Genomic DNA, 18,054 nt, shown 5'->3' with positions numbered 1-18,054 from the left:
ATAAATCAAGCTCTCTAAATTAATCATGAGAGTCACTTTCCCTAAGTTGTCTGGGCCTCATAGGAGAGTCACGGGTGGGATTCCTAGCTCCATTATATCTTCTTCAAAAATATTTCCATAATTTTTAATTCTTTTTACAGTCTCTCTCTTTTGTAGGATAAAATTGAATGATTAATGAAAATTTAACAAACTGCTTTTGAGGCTTAGGTAGTTTTATTTCTAAGAGCAGTTTCAGGTTCACGGCAAAACTGAGTAGAACGTACAGAGTTCCCGTAAACCTCCTGCCCCACACATACACAATCTCCCACACTAACAACATCAGACATGTGCGTGATACATTTGTTTTAACTGATGAACGTGCACTGGCATCAAAGATCACAGTTTACATTAGGATTTACTCTTGTTGTTGTACATTCTATGGGTTTTAACAGTTGCATAAAGACATGTATTCACCATTATAGCATCATACAGAAGAGTTTCAGTGCCCTAAAAATCCCCTTTGCTTTGTCCATTTATCTCTTTTTTAACACTAACCCCTGGCAATCACTGATATTTTTACTCTTCCCATAATTCTTCTTTTTTGAGGACATCATGGTTGGAATCATACAGTACATAGACTTTTCAAGTTGGCTTCTTTCATTAGTAATATGCATTTACAATTCATCCATAACTCTCTCTCTCTCTCTCCCTCTCTCTCTCAATGTCTCTCTCTCTTTCTCTCTCTCATCTGCCACCATGCCAGAAGTGCCTTGCTCCCCTTAGCCATCAGCCATGATTATAAGTTGCTTGAGGCTTCTCCAGGCATACAGAATTGTGAGTCAATTACACCTCTTTTGTTTACCATTTACCCAGGTTCAGATAGTATCTTTACAGCAGTGTGAGAATGGAGGAATAAACCAGCTATCACTTGTCTGATCTAAGACAGGCTTGGCTGATATGACTGAGTTAATATAGTTTTTATTCTCCAGGAGTCTAATTTGAAGAATTCTCACAGCAATGGAAGATATGCAGACAAGTAATTGGAAATGTAGAAGTGCTTTTTTAAGCTCCTGCCTATGTCACATCCACTGGCATGCTATTGGCCAAAGCAACAGGTCAGGCCCAGGTCAGAGTGGTGGAGCATGAGAAGGAACATGGATACAGGGAGAGTTGAAGAACTGGGGACACTTACAACAAATCTCTCAAATCTAATGTAAGGAGAAACTACTTTTTCTTTCAGCTTTTTAATGGATGTTTTTTACTAAGTGCATTATTACATGCACATACCAGTTTATTTAACCCTAGCAAAATTATGTTCTAAATTTTGTTATAGTCCCATTATAAAATGAAGCAATAGAGTACATTAATGCCCAATTCATTCTATTAGTGTTTGATACACCAAGCATTCAAAGCTAGGTAATCTGATTCAAAAATCTGCTCTCTCAGCCACTATTGAATATTGTTCCATTTTTTCTTTTTTGATATGTGAAATTTTAATGCAATTTTCCTTCAGCATTTACTTTGGATGCATTTCTTTATTGACTAATCATTGACTGCATAGACATCTAATTTTACATCCTATTTTGTCTGTAAAACATTGTTCTTGGAGAGCTCAGAGTGGTATGGAAGAAAGTCATGCACATGTCTAACCATAAGAAAACTGGTACATGCTATGATAGAGGCATGATTTGGTAAAAAAAAAAAAAAAAAAAAAGAAATAATCAAATATCTCTTGGAAGAAAAGTAGATTTTACAGTCAACGTGATGTTTAAGCTGGACCCAAAGCATAGAAAAGGAAAACAAGATTCCAGACAGAAAGAACAGGTTGTGATAAATAATCTACAAAACATGAGAGATTTTGGAATTTGTGAGTTGGCTGTAGGGCAACTATATAAGTGCAAATGAATAAAAGAATTAATGATGCTACAGGTAAATAAACAGGAACAAAATTATGAAGGGAATATATATTTCAATATATTCAGGATGAGGCTTCTTCATTACATGTAGGTAGCTACTGAAATGTTTCCTGGAGCGATAGGGACCAGGATGTATGCACTGTCAAAGTAGGCACTCTTGTGCCAATTAGAAGATTCTTAAAGTCTTTATTCACTCTAAAGTATAATAAAGCTCATGCTTTGACAACTCAAAACAATTTTTATCAGAAATTCTTTGAAGACAGCTAGTTTTAATCCCACTCTTACTCAATTCAGACAAAATATAGACAAGCTAAAAGAGACGACGCGGAGATTAACATAGTGACCTCTGGTGCTCAAGGGAGAAGGTGGACCGATAACTTAATGATGCTTAAGGAACCAAAGGAAAGCAGCCTGACTAAAACAACGTTTAAAAGCATAGTTGAAGCTGTGATTCATAAAATCATTTATGTTTCAGTATGGATTGGGGTAAATTTGAATCTGTGGGCACAGACCACACAAATATAGGTGCCAACTTAGAGTCGTGTTAAATCCTTTGCAAGACAACTCTGTATAGAGATTAAAGCACCTTGGAAAAGAAAAACATGAGCATATACTTTCTAATGCACCAGGACAAAAAATATTAGGGCTTAGTCATCTGGCAAAATAGAAACTAACTTACAGTAACAAAAAAAAACTAAAGGTAAATAATCACAAATAAGGGATATTCTCTTAAAAACTATTGAAAGAAAGAGTTACAAATATCTTTTGAAATAATAAAATTGATAATACAGACATTATCGTATAAGTGTTCTCCTTTTCCACTTTCCTCTCTTCTGTCTGCCTTCTCATGACCTACAGATACCATAAATCATGTTTAGTGAGGAGAAGAATAGAAGCACTAAAAGCAGCAATTGGTTACCCACAATGGTTTCCCAGACTACAGTCTTTCTGCTTACACCATACCTGAACAGAAAGAATATTAAAGAAAAAAAGGTCTCAATTTTGAGTAATTTAGATTTTCAATTATTACATGAATTGGAAATTTTAGGTATTGAGTTGAAACACTTTGTGTTTTAATGTGACAATAAAACCTTATTAACTACAATTACTCAGAATTATAGCAACTGCCTGAGTTGATAAAGATGAGATTTAATTTACCCTCATGCATGTAAGGTGATAGTGTTTGCCATGCAGTTTTGTTTAAATATTTAAAAGAGACCATAAGGAGGAGGCAGAGCAAGATAGAACTCTCCACCAGACGTCCTCTCCACAAGGACACCAATTCAACAACCACACCTTCATAAGAACCAAAAATCGGGTGAGCCTTCATAGTACCTGGTTTTAACTTCGCATTGCTGAAGGAAACACTGAAGAAATAGTCTTGAATTGCTGTCAGCATCCTTCCCACATCCTTGAAAGCAGCAGTAGCAGGATGTTGCAGAGTGTGTCTCTGGGTGCTGGGGAAGGGAGAACCAGCAATTGTGAGGCATTGAACTCAGTGTTGTCACGTTAGAAGAGAAAGAAAAAGCAGATCAAATTCAACTGATGTCTGCCCACAGAGGGAGAGTTTAAATCAGCCCTAGCCAGAGGAGAATCACTGTTCCCAGTGGTAAGGAACTCAAATTCCTGCAAACCTCACAACTAAAAACTACAGTATACTGTGTCTACAAGTAAACTTGAAAGGCAGACTACGCCACAGTGATTCCAACATTTAGTTGAGTCCTAGTGTTGAACTAGGTCCAGAAACAGTGGACTGGGGGGACACACAACCTACTGAGACACCAGCTGGGGAAGCCAATGGAGTGCTGGCATCACCTCCCCACTAATCCCAGGCTGCACAGCTCATAGCTCCCAAAAGGCCCCTTCCTCTTGCTTGAGAAATGGAGAGGGAACAGTGAAAAGAACTTTGTCCTGTACTCTGGAAACCAGCTCAGCCACAGTGGGATGGAGTACTGGTCATAGTTGTGAGGTTACTGTTCCAGGCCCATGCTCCCAAATGGCATTCTAGAAACATCCTGGGCTACTAGGGAATCCTTCACTGCCTTGAAGGAAAGGACCTAGTTCTGGCCCTGAATAACCAGCAGTGATACAAAGTACTACATCAAGGACCTTGGATAAGCCTCTGAAACTTCCTGGCTTGAGGTGGAATGATTACCAGCCGTGGTGGCTATGGAGCAAAACTCCTTAAGAAAAGCAACAGGAAAATAAAGGGGATTTTGTTGTGGACCTTAGGTACCAGCAAGGTCACAGAGACATAATGCACCAAGTGGGCACTTGGGGTCCCAGATTCTAGGACTTCACTCTTGTATGGCATTTCTGGACTTTTCCTGAGCCAGAGGGGAGCCCACTACCCTGAAGCATGAGTCCCAGATCAGGCAGCATTCACCATAAGCTGACTTGAGAGCCTGTGGGCCTTGAGGCAACAGAGAGAGTAGTCTGACAGTACTCCTCATGGCCTTGGGTGGTGGAGGATATGGGGTGAGGTTCTTCTGCTTTTTGAAAGGGTTGATAAAAATAGGAAGGATTGGGTCTTATTTTTTGAGTGTCAGCTTTGCCACAGGACAAGAGAATATCAGGTAGACTTCTAATATTTTTGACTCTAGTCCTTGACTCCTGGACAGCACCTCAATTCATCTGGGACTTTAGGGACATCACTGCCCTGTAAAGAAGAACAGAGGTCTGGCTGGTGTTGCCACCAGTTGATTATAGAGCCCTAGGGACCTGGAGTGAACATAGGCAGTAGTCAGTGAGTGGTTACAGCAGACATTGAGTGAGAGCCAGGGCTTTACTGGCTTCAGGTCTGACCCAGAGCAGTTGTAATGGTGGCAGCCACAGGGGTCCCTGTGTCATTTCACCCCCAGCTTTAGATGGCTCAGAAGGGAAAGAGATTTTATTTGTTTGGGAGAAAGTAAGGAAATAGAACAAGAGTCTCTACCTGGTAATCCAGAGTATTTTTGTGGATCACGTCCAAAACCATCAAGACAGTAGTACCTCTATGAATCTGCAAGAACCGTGGCATTACTGGGTTTGAGATCCCCCCAAATTCAGTTACAGTTTATATCTGGAAAGCCATGGCTACAAATAAGCCCAGACAGCGAAGAGTAAAATAAATACCTATTTCTACAATGCCCAGACACCAAAGAACATCTACTAGCATCAACACCATCCACGAAAACATGACCTCACCAAATAAACTAAGCACCAAAAAACCAATCGTGGAGAAACCGAGTTATGTGACCTTTCAGACAGAAAAATCAAAATAACTGTGTTTTTTAAAAAACTCGAAGAATTTCAAGACAACAGAGAGAAGAATTCAGGCTTCTATCAGATATATTTAACAAAGAGATTGAAGTAATCAAAAAGATCAAGCAGAAATTCTGGAGCAGAAAAATACAGTTGGCATACTGAAGGATGCATCAGAGCCCTTCAAAAGGGTAATCGATCAAGCAGAATAAATAATTAGTGAGTTTGAAGACAGATTACTTGAAAATACACAGTCAGTGGACAGAAAAAACAGTAAAAAACAATGAAGCACACTTACAGGATCTAGAAAATAGCCTCAGAAGGGCAAATCTAAGAACCATTGGCCTTAAAGAGGAGGTTAAAAAAAGAAATAGGGGTAGAAAGCATATTTAAAGGGATAGTAACAGAAAACTTTCCAAATCAAAAGAAAGATATCAATATCCAAGTTCGACAAGGTTATAGAACACTAGGCAGATTTAACCCAAAGAAACTGTCTCAAGGTATTTAATAATCGGACTCACAAAGGTCAAGGATAAAGAAAGGATCCTAAAAGCAGCAAGAGAAAAGAAACAAATAACATACAGTGGAGCTCAAATATGATTGGTAGCAGACTTTTTAGTGGAAGTCTTACAAGCCAGGAGAGAATGGCATGACATACTTAAAGTGCTGAAGTCAGAAGTTCAAGGCCAGCCTGGCTAATATGGTGAAACCCTGTATCTAATACAAATACAAAAAAAAAAAAAAATCGCTGGATATGGTGGCATGCACCTGTATTCCCAGCTACGTGGAAAGCTGAGGCCCAAGAATCACTTGAACCAAGGAGGTGGAGGTTCAGTGAGCCGAGCTTGCACCACTGCACTCTAGTTTGGGCAAAAGGAGCAAAACTCCATCTTAAAAAAAAAAAAAAAAAAGCAGATATTGACATTCATTTTTTCTTAGCATTTTTGAAATTATAGAATCTGAAAAAATAGCACTAAAACTAAGTAATATATACTTCATAATCAGGCAACAATGATACATGTTCAATCACATATTAAGTCATGATGAATTATGCTGACTGAAAAATTTATAACATAGTAAATGAGTAAATGTGGTTGGGGAGCAGAGAAGTCAGTAGAGGGGCAGTAGGTTTAAGGTGGGAAAAATTAAGTATATTTTAAAAGTTATTCTTTAGGATGCTTAGTTATTTAAGCAATTTTTCAGAAGCTTAGCAATATCAAACTCTTAATGACTCATTTGACACAATAACAAACCTGAACAATGAAGTTAGGTTAAAAAGCAAAAAGCAAACCAAAAAACAACACTGATTTTAATTATGTCTATTTACCAGGGATTGAAAGAGAGGCTGTGTTGCCAGATGTCCTGTTTAAAACTTTTCATCCTTGCATTTTAGCATCCCCTTCAGCATTTATGTACATATTGCAGAGTAGATACTTTATTCTTCTAAGGTTGTGTTTGTTCCTTCTAAGGTCTAATAGGAAAAAAAAAAAAAGCTACATCTTTTCCAGGGGTGTTAAAAATAATTTTAAACAGAAAAAATGGTGTTGCAAATGTCAGTGATATGTTCTCCATTGCTTTTCTTTTTTCTTCTTTGTGGATCAAATACTAGGAGGAAGTAAAGTAATTGTAAGCACTGTGATTTAAAGATTTATATTCACCACTTAAAGATATCACACCAGTAGTTAGCCAGATCAGTAAATCTTGTCCAATTCTTAACAGCAGGTAGAGTAGTCTACGGAAGGAGAGAAAATATTGTACTGCCAGGTTAATTCAATAAATTGAAGTGCAGAAAGAATTAAGACTCTATAGAATACTCAGAAGCTCATTCAAGTTTCTTGCATGTTTTAGACTTTTACATTCTTTGCTTTTATGAAAATGTAATTTCACATTATAAGTATATAACGCCAAGACATTGGGGAAGAGTTTCTTGTTTGTTTTGTTTTGGGGGCCTCCAAACTGTTTTAGGAAGTGAATATGAATGATTTTTAGGCATGGCACTTTGTTGCTGGTTATAGTCACACGACTGACTATTTTTTCACACCTAGCCTTCTGGAATCTTTTGTAGAGTCTCCACTAAGAAAGGAAGAGGAGGAGGAATTGTAAAAGAAATAAGATAACAAAAAATCCCTGTAATATCATTTGGATGTTATAATACGGAGAGTGCATTATTAAAAATTAAAGGTGACACTATTTAAGGATTACCTGCCGATTCCTAAAATTGGGAAGCATATCAGTAGTTTCTGTCCAAAACTATACAAAGTAACTTCCCTCAATTATTCTGGTAAAACATGATTATAAATTTTCAGGACTCATTGATTTGACATCATTCAAAGAAATTTTAAAAAAGAGGTTGGATCTATTCAAGTCTATATTACTTTTACCCTATCAATTTATGATTTTGACAATTGTTTTTGCCAAGAATAGAATAAGTCAAAGGTTGTTGGTCAACGCTGTAAAACTTCCCATATACAGGTATACTATCTCTTATGTTTACAGTCGTTCTGAAAAATGTGACATTCTCTCATGAAATAAAAAATGGCATTTGTATTATCCCATTTTGCCATTTGGGTCCTTCATTTTATATTAAACTCAGCAGCATCGAATACTATTCAATTCTCCTTTCTGGAAACAGTTTCTTCTCTTGATGTATGTGACCTCCTTCTTCAGGCTCATTCTAAAGGCTTTATTTAAGGCCTTTTGTTATTATCTGTCTCTTTGTTTTTCTCTTAACCTCTCAGGCCCCTACTGCTCAGTCTTCTTTTCTTACCCTTCTTATATTCTTTCTATGAGACACCCACACTCATATTTTTAGAGCCATCTGTGTGTTTAAGAGTCTAAAATTGCACCTCCAGCCTCTCTTGAATGCTACTACTATGTGGACCACTTCCTCCTTTCACTTTTTGTTAGTGTCTCGGTGGCATGCAAAACTCAACAAGTCCATAATAATTTATCGCTTTGCTGGTATTCTCAAATCTACTTCCTCTTATGACATTTTGCCAAATGCTCCATTTCTCTCTACCTTTAGTACTGATACCTTAGTTTAAGCTACAATTACTTCTTACCATCCTAATGTATTTGCAGAAGCTTGTTAATTCACTAGCTTTTTCTCCTCCTGCCTTTTTATTTTCTTCAAAGAACTGTCAGAAGGAGGCATAAACTTATTCAGTGATTTCAATTTGATCTTGAGAGAAATAAAAATCTCTTAATAAGACTTATGGGTTGCATTGTGCCCCCCAAAAGAAGATGTGTTAAAGTCCAAGTCCTCAATACTTAAAATTGTAACCATATTTAGAAATAGGATCATGACTAATGTAATTAGCTGAGATTATACTGGAGTAGGATAGGCTCCTAATCCAAAATGACTAATGTCTTTATGAAAAGATGACCATGTGAAGAGACAAAATCACACAGATGAGAATGCCATGCACAGAGCTTGGGAAAATGTACTGTTTACCCTCAGTATCCTCAGAGGATTGTGCTCAAGTTCCTTACATAAAATGGCATGATATTTACAGACATCTATATATATATAAACATACAAATTTTTTTTGAGGCAGATTTTCACTCTGTCACCCAGGCTGGAGTACAGTGTGCAGTGACAAAATCTCAGCTCACTGTAACCTCTACCTCCTGGGTTTAAGCAATTCATGTGTCTCAGCCTCTGGAGTAGCTTGGATTACAGGCACATGCCACTATGTCCTAATTTTTTTTTTTTTTTTTTTTTTTTTTTTAGTAGAAACAGGGTTTCACCATGTTGCTCCAACTGGTCTCAAACTCCTGAGCTCAGGTGATCCACCTGCCCTGGCCTCTCAAGTGCTAGGATTATAGGCCTGAGCCATCACACCTAGCCATCTATATATTTAAAATCATCTCTACTTATAAATAATATCCAGTACAGTATAAGTGCTAGGTAAGTACTTGCCTCTGTAGATGTAGAAGCCTTGGATATAGTGGGCTGATTATATCTACAAGGTAAGGAATACCCAGTATTGACAGCGAGGAGAAAGTTAAGGAACAGATTCTCCATCAGAGCCTTCAGAAGGAACCATCACTGATGACATCCTGATTTTGGACTTCTAGCCTCCAAGATTATAAGAAAACAATGCTGATAAACCACCCAGTTTGTTATGGCAAATCTATGAAAGCTAATGCTGTACAATGGCTTAGGGTTCTTCAAAACTGAGTTTCAGCCTTCCTTTTCAAACCTCACCTTACAGTACTCTCCTTCTCTCCCTTGGCTTTAGCTATGGTGGCTTTATTTAAGGCCATTGCTCACTTCAGGGTATGCTGGCTGCCCACCCCATCCTACATGCACCTCTTTCATCCTGGACTCCACCAGATGTCACCTTCAATGGTACGACTTCAGAAAGGTCTAGATTACTCTCTTAACTGTTTTGAAAAGGAACTCATTTTGTAATCAAACAATTATTAATCTATCATTTCAATATCTTTTTCATTAACATATTTGTTGATGAAGAAAGAAACTGTGACCTGTTACTCCATGGGACAAGGACCTAGCACAGCACCTGAAAAATAGTCTTTAATCAATGGAGTAATAAGCAAAAATAAACTAAGCCATTTAAAACTAGATTTGAAAACATTACAGGGAAGCTGGATGTAGAAGGCAATGTTATGTTGAATATTTTTGAACAAAAATGATCTTCATTTCCTGTAACTTGTCTCTATTTATAGTCAAGTTCCTTGAAACAAGGCATAGCTATAGAAGAACCAGAAGTTCACCAAGAGCTCATCACTATTAGCCTCAGAATAATAACAGTCTACAACCATCTGATCTTTGACAAACCTGACAAAAACAAGCAATGGGGAAAGGATTCCTTGTTTAATAAATGGTGTTGGGAAAACTGGCTAGCAATGTGCAGAAAGCAGAAACTGGATCCCTTCCTGACACCTTACACTAAAATTAACTCTAGATGGATTAAAGACATAAACATAAGACCTAACACCATAAAAACCCTAGAAAAAAATCTAGACAAAACCATTCAGGACATAGGCATAGGCAAGGACTTCATGAGTAAAACACCAAAAGCATTAGCCACAAAATAGACAAATGGAACCTAATTAAACTCCAAAACTTTTGTACAGCAAAAGAAACAATCATTAGAGTGAAGCTACAACCAACAGAATGGGAAAAAATTTTTGCAATTTACCTATCTGACAAAGGGCTAATATCAGGAATCTACAAAGAACTAAAACAGATTTACAAGAAAAAAAAACAAACAAGCCCATTCAAAAGTGGGCAAAGGATATGAATAGAGATTTTACAAAAGAAAACATATATGAGGCCAACAAACATATGAAAAAATGCTCATCATCACTGATTATTAGAGAAATGAAAATCAAAACCACATTGCAATACCATCTCAGGCCAGTTAGAATGGTGATCATTAAAAAATCTGGAGACCACAGATGCTGGAGAGGATGTGGAGAAATAGGAACACTTTTACACTGCTGGTGGGAGTGTAAACTAGTTCAACCATTGTGGAAGACAGTGTGATGATTCCTCAAGGACCTAGAAATAGAAATTCCATTTGAACCAGCAATCCCATTACTAGGTATATATCCAAAGGATATATATATTCTTTGGAAATACACACACACACACACACACACACACACACACACACACACACACTATATATGTTCTTTGGATATATACCCAGTAATGAGTATATATCCATTAGTTCAACCATTGTGGAAGACAGTGTGGCGATTCCTCAAGGACCTAGAAATAGAAATTCCATTTGACCCAGCAATCCCATTACTGGGTATATATCCAAAGGATATAAATTGTTTTATCAGAAGGACACATGTACATGAATGATCACTGCAGCACTGTTTACAATAGCAAAGACTTGGAACCAACCCAAATACCCATCAATGATAGGCTGGACAGGGAAAATGTGGCACATATACACCATGGAATACTATGCAGCCATAAAAAATGATCAGTTCATATCCTTTGTAGGGACATGGATGAACCTGGAAACCATCATTCTCAGAAAACTGACACAAGAACAGAAAATCAAACACTGCATGTTCTCACTCATAGGTGGGTGTTGAACAATGAGAACACATGGACACAGGGAGAGGAGCATCACATACTGGGGTCTGTTGGGGGAAACTAGGGGAGGGACTGCGGTGAGTGGGGAGTTGGGGAGAGATAACATGGGAGAAATGCCAGATATAGGTCATGGGGAGGAAGGCAGCAAAACACATTGCCATGTATGTACCTATGCAACCATCTTGCATGTTCTCCACATGAACCCCAAAACCTAAATCACAATAAAAAAAAATATATATATATAAGTAATAATAATAGTCATCAGAGACTAGTTTCCCTGATCACATCTGTGTCTTTTTTCCAGCTACAATTGCAATAAGTGCCTGAATCCCTTAATCTATGCCTACTTGTAAAATTAACACATGTATAGTGTTAATTTTCAAACTAATAATTCTAAGTTCTTTAGGGAAATGCATTCCTTAAAGGTCAAATTATTTAAGCACAGTATCTGCTATTTAATTTTTGATCTAAAAAATAGCCTTTAAGCCCTGACGACCACAGTGTTTACCTTGTTAGGATGGAGATGATAAGAGATGATCTTGTTTTCTCTCAGGATTGCTGTGCACATCCCTTGGTAGTAAGAAGGGTAAGCTCCTTCCAGGTGTTTACTCCTGTGTAAACTAAATGGAATCTGTGTATTTAATAGTTGCAAAGAAATCTAAAGGTGTGGATAACAAAAAAGATGTGGCCTAAATGGAAAAACATTGTATGCTTTTCTAAGCTAATATAGCCATTAACTAAGCAGTGTTCCCATGAATTTTCTGTTCTGCAAAAGCTTTGCAGATACTCCCATATATAAATTTAATGTATTACTTGAGTTAATTATTAAATGATAGCATGGGTTTCACAAAAAATTTAACCTAGCAGGAAGTTTATAAGTTTCATGAAAAGTAATAAAATCTGATGAATATAGTGTTTATAGAATCATCTAAAAGCATGATCTTCCTCAAAATGTTCTGGGCTCTCACCCATTGCCTATAACTACTCACCCCTTATTTTTCCCTCTGCCACTACTGCTAAAATTTGGGAAAACAAAGCAATCAATTAAACACAATCTGTAGCTTTGAACATTTCAAACTTGGTGTGACTTATCAAACACTTCAGTTTAAGGGGAGTTAATGATGCTATTGAATGATAAGCCATAGAGTATTTTGCATAAATACAACCTAAAGGATTATGTCTCAGTAATTTTGGTGAGGATTAAATAAAATCTTACATTTAAAGTCTTCAAAAATCATACATATATAATCATTTCTTGCAATAAACACCAGATACATGGTAGACCATTTAATCATTCTTCTCAAACTTGGAGCATGTACTCCTGGGGTACACAATTACATATTTGGTGCATAGAATGCTCAAGGGAAAATATGTCATTTCTTCCTACAGTACCAATTTTTCTTCATAGTAGGCAATATACAATATTAAAATAAATGACCACATTATGTACTATAACAGAAATTATATATAAATATATAGAATTGCATGTATATAATTATATACATATAACAATTAGATTTTAAAGAACTTTTCTGCTTCTATCTGTCCATGGTTCCTTGGGGTGGTCCTTGACCCAAGCCCAACCATTTCTTGAAACTCTTACTACTAAGTGCTATTATTTTCTGTCTTCTGCCATTCAAAATTCCTTTTGCAAAGCTATCACAAGAATTGTTATTGATTTTTATTAAATTTGTATTCAGAAATTCTACCTACATGAAATTTTTCATAATTATATAAATTCCACATCAGCAAAAGTCTCTAGTGCCTTGCTTAGCAGGTAAAGAACATGATACAAATGTATTAGGCATGTTCAAAAATGTTTAATTCATCTTTAAAGCACAATGACTTATGGACTTTTCTAATAGCTGGGTAGTATGCAGAGAAAAGGAATTTTGAAGTCAACAACTTGAATCCATCAGATAATAGGCATGCAAATATGGCAAGATTTCTTAGCATTTCAGGAACAATGTTCCCATCTGGAATAATAGATATACTAACCAAAGACTGGTACAATAAAAGAAAAGAAAAGAAAAGAAAAGAAAAGAAATTCTGCCATAGACTGCAGCTTCAGCTCCTTCTTGAGAGCTTTCCAAGTCTGTTTTCCTGCCCTACTGATTTCAGACTTGCCTACCAGCCCCCAGAACTGCCTGTGGCAAATTCCTTATGATATATCTCCTATAAAACTCCTACTGGTTCTGTTTCTCTGGGTGAATCCTGACTGTTATATTACCCAAAACTCTCACCATCTGCTTCCCAGCCCCCTCCACTCTTTATCTTAGCCAAGCTCCCACTACCCCTCAACTCTCTGAAAGGACTTTCTTTATATCCTGTCCTCCAGTCATCCCTGGAGCCATTAGGGAAGACTGACTTTTTCATTACGGAGAAAGAAATTAATTACTAATCAGGAATCATAAACAAGGAGGCATTTTAAAATTTTCTACCTGTCTTCTTCCACCCAACATTTCATTATAAAAATTTTCAATCTACAGAAAATTTGAAAATTGTTATGAGTAAACATCCATATCTAGAAACACCTAGATTCTGCCATTAGCATTTTCTTTCACTTACTTTATCTGTTCTCTCTTCACCCATGAATCCTTCTACTTACCTATCAGCCGTCTTATTTTTTGACGCATTTCAAAGTCAACTGTAGACATTAATACCCTCCTCCCTAAGTACTTGAGAATATGCATTACTAATTAAAATTTAATATTCATTTATAGCTCTTTTTGAGGATAATTTCATGCAATGAAATCACTTAAACTTAACTATAATAGTCAATGAGTTTTGATAAATGCATTCATCTGTGTGTCCTGAACATTACCAATAGAATATTTACATTACCCAGAGTTCTCCCAAGTTCCTTCTCAGTCAATCCTTGTCTCATCACTCCCCAAGAAGCAACCACTGATACGATTTCTTCTCCTCCATAGATTAGCTTTGCTTATTCAATAAGCTCATAAATATGGAATCATACCAAAAGTAAAAATAAAAAAGAAGGATTGGTGAGGTAATGTAGTAAAAACCCTAGGACAATATCTGTCACATAGTAGGTGCTTAAAAATAGTAGACATTATTATTTTTTAAATTACTTTTTGGCGTAGGATTGTACATAGCTAAATTTGTAAAAACGAAAACGCATTTAAAAAATACAATTGTAAATTGTTCTAATTGCTGCTTTGTGGTTATATACTTCCTTTAATATTGAAGGAGCTTTTAAAATAAAAACTTCTTTTTCCTTCATTTATTTCAAGTATGGTATCTGGAGTGAGACAGGAGGTTGCTGCTTCAGGGGCATTCTTTCTCTGGGGTTAAGAAATAAAAAAGTAAAGGTTTCAACAGTTGTTTAAAAATAAAGGTAAAATATGAATGTTCTGCTTCCTAAAACTGATTTAATTCTCTTTTAATGTGCTGGGACTTTGCCAAGGTTTAAATTGAACTCCTGAATTTGATTTTGTTTAAAGATTTGATATTTGCCATCACAGCTTCATTTTTTAAACGTTTAGAGTCTATTCATCAATATAATGTTTTTGGTACTATATGTGCTCTGAAGATTTGAAGATCAATTCATTAGAAATACCTCAAATCAATCTGTCTGAGTATGCATATCCTGAATATTACTGGGAAGAGTTTGTTGCCCATCCTATAGAGTATAAATTCAAGTTAAAAGATCTCCCTAAAATCCATTCATTTTTTAAACTTAAGGCAGCTGGCTATGGTAGAAGGAACATCAGCCTGAGGCACAAGGCTCAAGATGGATGTTCATGTCTGTTTGACCTCTCACTCCTCAAAGTTAAATTACCCATGAAATAAGTAAAAAGGTCTACTCTTTCCTAAGGAGCAGACATTGTTAAATGAAAAAGTGTATTTCATGGATTTCAAATGCAATACAGCAAAAGCTATTCAGTATACAAATATTTGTTGCATATCTACTGTGAGTTAGGCCCTGCGGAAAATGCACAATTCAGATATAATTTATGGCCTCCTCCAGTTGGCAGTCTAGTATAATATGTAACAATCAATGAAAACTTGACTTCATGTTAGAAAGCAATACGTCCTGAAAAATCTTTAACAACTAGGAAAATTCTGATACTGTAATGTCACATTTAATTAGAAACATTATATGATTTAAAAAATTGATGGTGTATTTTTACAAGTTAATTTTAATTGTGTAAAATAATATATACCAATAAAGCACTGAAAACATAGTGAACAGAATAAACCAAAATACTAACAGTCAATGTCTTAGGACAAGAATGTAGGTAAGTTTATCTTTCTCTCTATCCTCTGTTTTAATGGTATAATATTATCTCTTTCCTTCTTGCCAACATTTTCTTAGGCATGTGCTCCTGAGGGACATACAGATGAAGAACCTACTGAGTTCAGACAAGTTATTTAGAATTTCCAGCTTCATAGAACAAAGGGAGGCTTGCTGGCTTTTATGCTGTAGTTTGAAGGAAAGGTGAGATTTGCACATGCATAGGTGTTGATAGTTTGAGAATATTTCCAGAGGGATTGACAATACAGGTATACACAAAATTCCAAGTCAGTTTTCTATAAAAATTTGCCAAGGAAACAAGCCAAGGACTTAGATTCCAAACTTGGTAGAGAAGGCTCTTTTGCACATACTTTTTTTTCTCTCTCTAATTTAATTATTTTGAAACTTGAGAAGTCAAGTATTTATTCTCTGCTGTTTCATTTCTGCCTTGGTCTAATCTGGTAGAGGACAGCAAACTACAACTTCAGTGGGGAGCAAAATAGGAATTCTTTAGATGAGTAGGTACTGAATACATTTTCCAGAACACTAGTAGAAAATGCCTCTCTTCAGACAATTAATTTACTTACCAATATTTAAATAATATATATTTATTGAGAAATATTGGGACAAAACAGGGCCTTTAAAAATCACCTATTATTTTACTAATTAGATCTTTAAATACATTTTTATCTTTAACTGTATAAATTATGCATTTTCACTCTGTTTTACAGACGAGGAAAGTAACAAGAATGGGTTCACCCCATTCTACAAAGCATTGTATGGCATGGTAGGTGCACAATAAGTCTTTGATAAGTTAATGCTAACCTGTTTTCATGGTGTAGAAATGTGGCCCCAGAGAGGTGAAAATAAAAGCTTTTAGTCAACCAGAATTTGGGTCTCAATCACTGGTTTCTTAATTTTAAGCTATTGTTTAAGCTCAGACCTCAATTTCTTTGACCTAAAATGGCATAATAACACTAGCCTTAGGGTTGTGAGGAGTCCATAGGATGTCTGTAGATAACAAAAACAACATACATATATGTAATTCAGTAACTGGTCCTTTTTTCTTCTTGACTGGTCTGCCACTGATAGTTGAAAGTTAGAGCTTTTAGTCAATCAGAATTTGAGTCTCAATCACTGGTTTCTTAATTTTAAGAAATTTAGATTTAGATTTAACTTAAAATCAACTAAAGCCTCATTTTTTTGGCCTAAAATGGCATAAGTATACAAGTCTTAAAGTTGTGAAGAGTCCATAGTCTGTAAATCCACAACAACAATATCCACATATGGAATTCAGTAAATGGTTCTTTTTATTCTTGAGTGATTTACCACTTAAGGCACATTCTATTTTTTTTTTCCATTGACCTGTAATGCTGAATCTCTGGGATATTACTCCAATTCTGAGCAAAATAGCACATATATTATGTGCAAAAGTAACATAAAATCATTGTAATATAAATTAAACCTAAGAATCTATCTGGAATAATTTGAGTACATGTTAAGAGTCTCCTGCAAAAAGATCAATAATTAATATTTGAAGAGCATTTTACATTTTACAAGGAACCAAATGAGTGGAAATTGATGATAGCTCAGCCAAAATTAAGGTACCACCCACCCCGGATACTTCAGACCTTGGATAACATCACTCAGCATAATACAGTAATTCTGGGCAAAGTCTGAAGGCGTTGCATTAACATCTGTAAATTATGCTATAGATAAAAACTGTTTGTTTTTCTGTAATTACGTAAATTTAAAATGAATAAAAAATATGATTAGTATTACCAATTCTTTATTAAGTAGAATATTGCCAAATGAGTAGATTTAGGCAGAATCAGGTAGAATGTGAAAGTGATTGGTGATACAGGAGGAGGTATACAATCTATATTTATATGCATATCTGTGATCTATATCTATCTAATATATCAATCTGCATTTAATTTTCTATCACAAAACATCCTTTCTTGTGGTAATTTCATTATTGTGGTATTATGTTGCAAAAAAGCTTGCTTCTTGTATAGTGGATACCTTTTCTTTTCCTAAACTTGATCTAAAACAGTCACTCTCAAACTGTGATGTGTACAGGAATCGCCTAAGGTGTTTGTTAAAGCACAGGTTTCTGGGGCCATGCCCCCAGAGTTTATAACTCAGTAGATCTAGAGTGGGGCTCAAGAATTTGCATTTCTAACAAGTTCTCAAGAGATGATAATGCTGCTGTTCCTCAGACCACTCTCAAGGTCCTCTAAACCACTTTTTACACAAAGATATTTTTCTCATTTTTCTTCTTCTTCTAAACATCTCTCTTTTTGATGTTGATTTACACATTACCAATTATGGGAAAAGCAAAATGGAGTTCAGGAAAGACTATAAAATGGAGAGTATGTGATATGGTTTGGATTTGTGTCCCCACCCAAATTTTATGCCAAATTGGAGGAGGGGTCTGGTGGGAGGTGATTGGATCATGGAGTGGATTACCTCCTTGCTGTCCTCGTGATAGTGAATGTGTTCTCCTGAGATCTGATGTGATGGTCTAAAAGTGTATAACACTTCCCCTTTCTGTCTCTCTCTCTCTCTCTCTC

The sequence above is a fragment of the Sapajus apella genome, unplaced genomic scaffold, assembly GCF_009761245.1.
Source record: "Sapajus apella isolate SASKATOON/1434 unplaced genomic scaffold, GSC_monkey_1.0 scaffold31, whole genome shotgun sequence".
NCBI lineage: Eukaryota > Metazoa > Chordata > Mammalia > Primates > Cebidae > Sapajus > Sapajus apella.
This window is presented reverse-complemented; position numbering follows the sequence as displayed.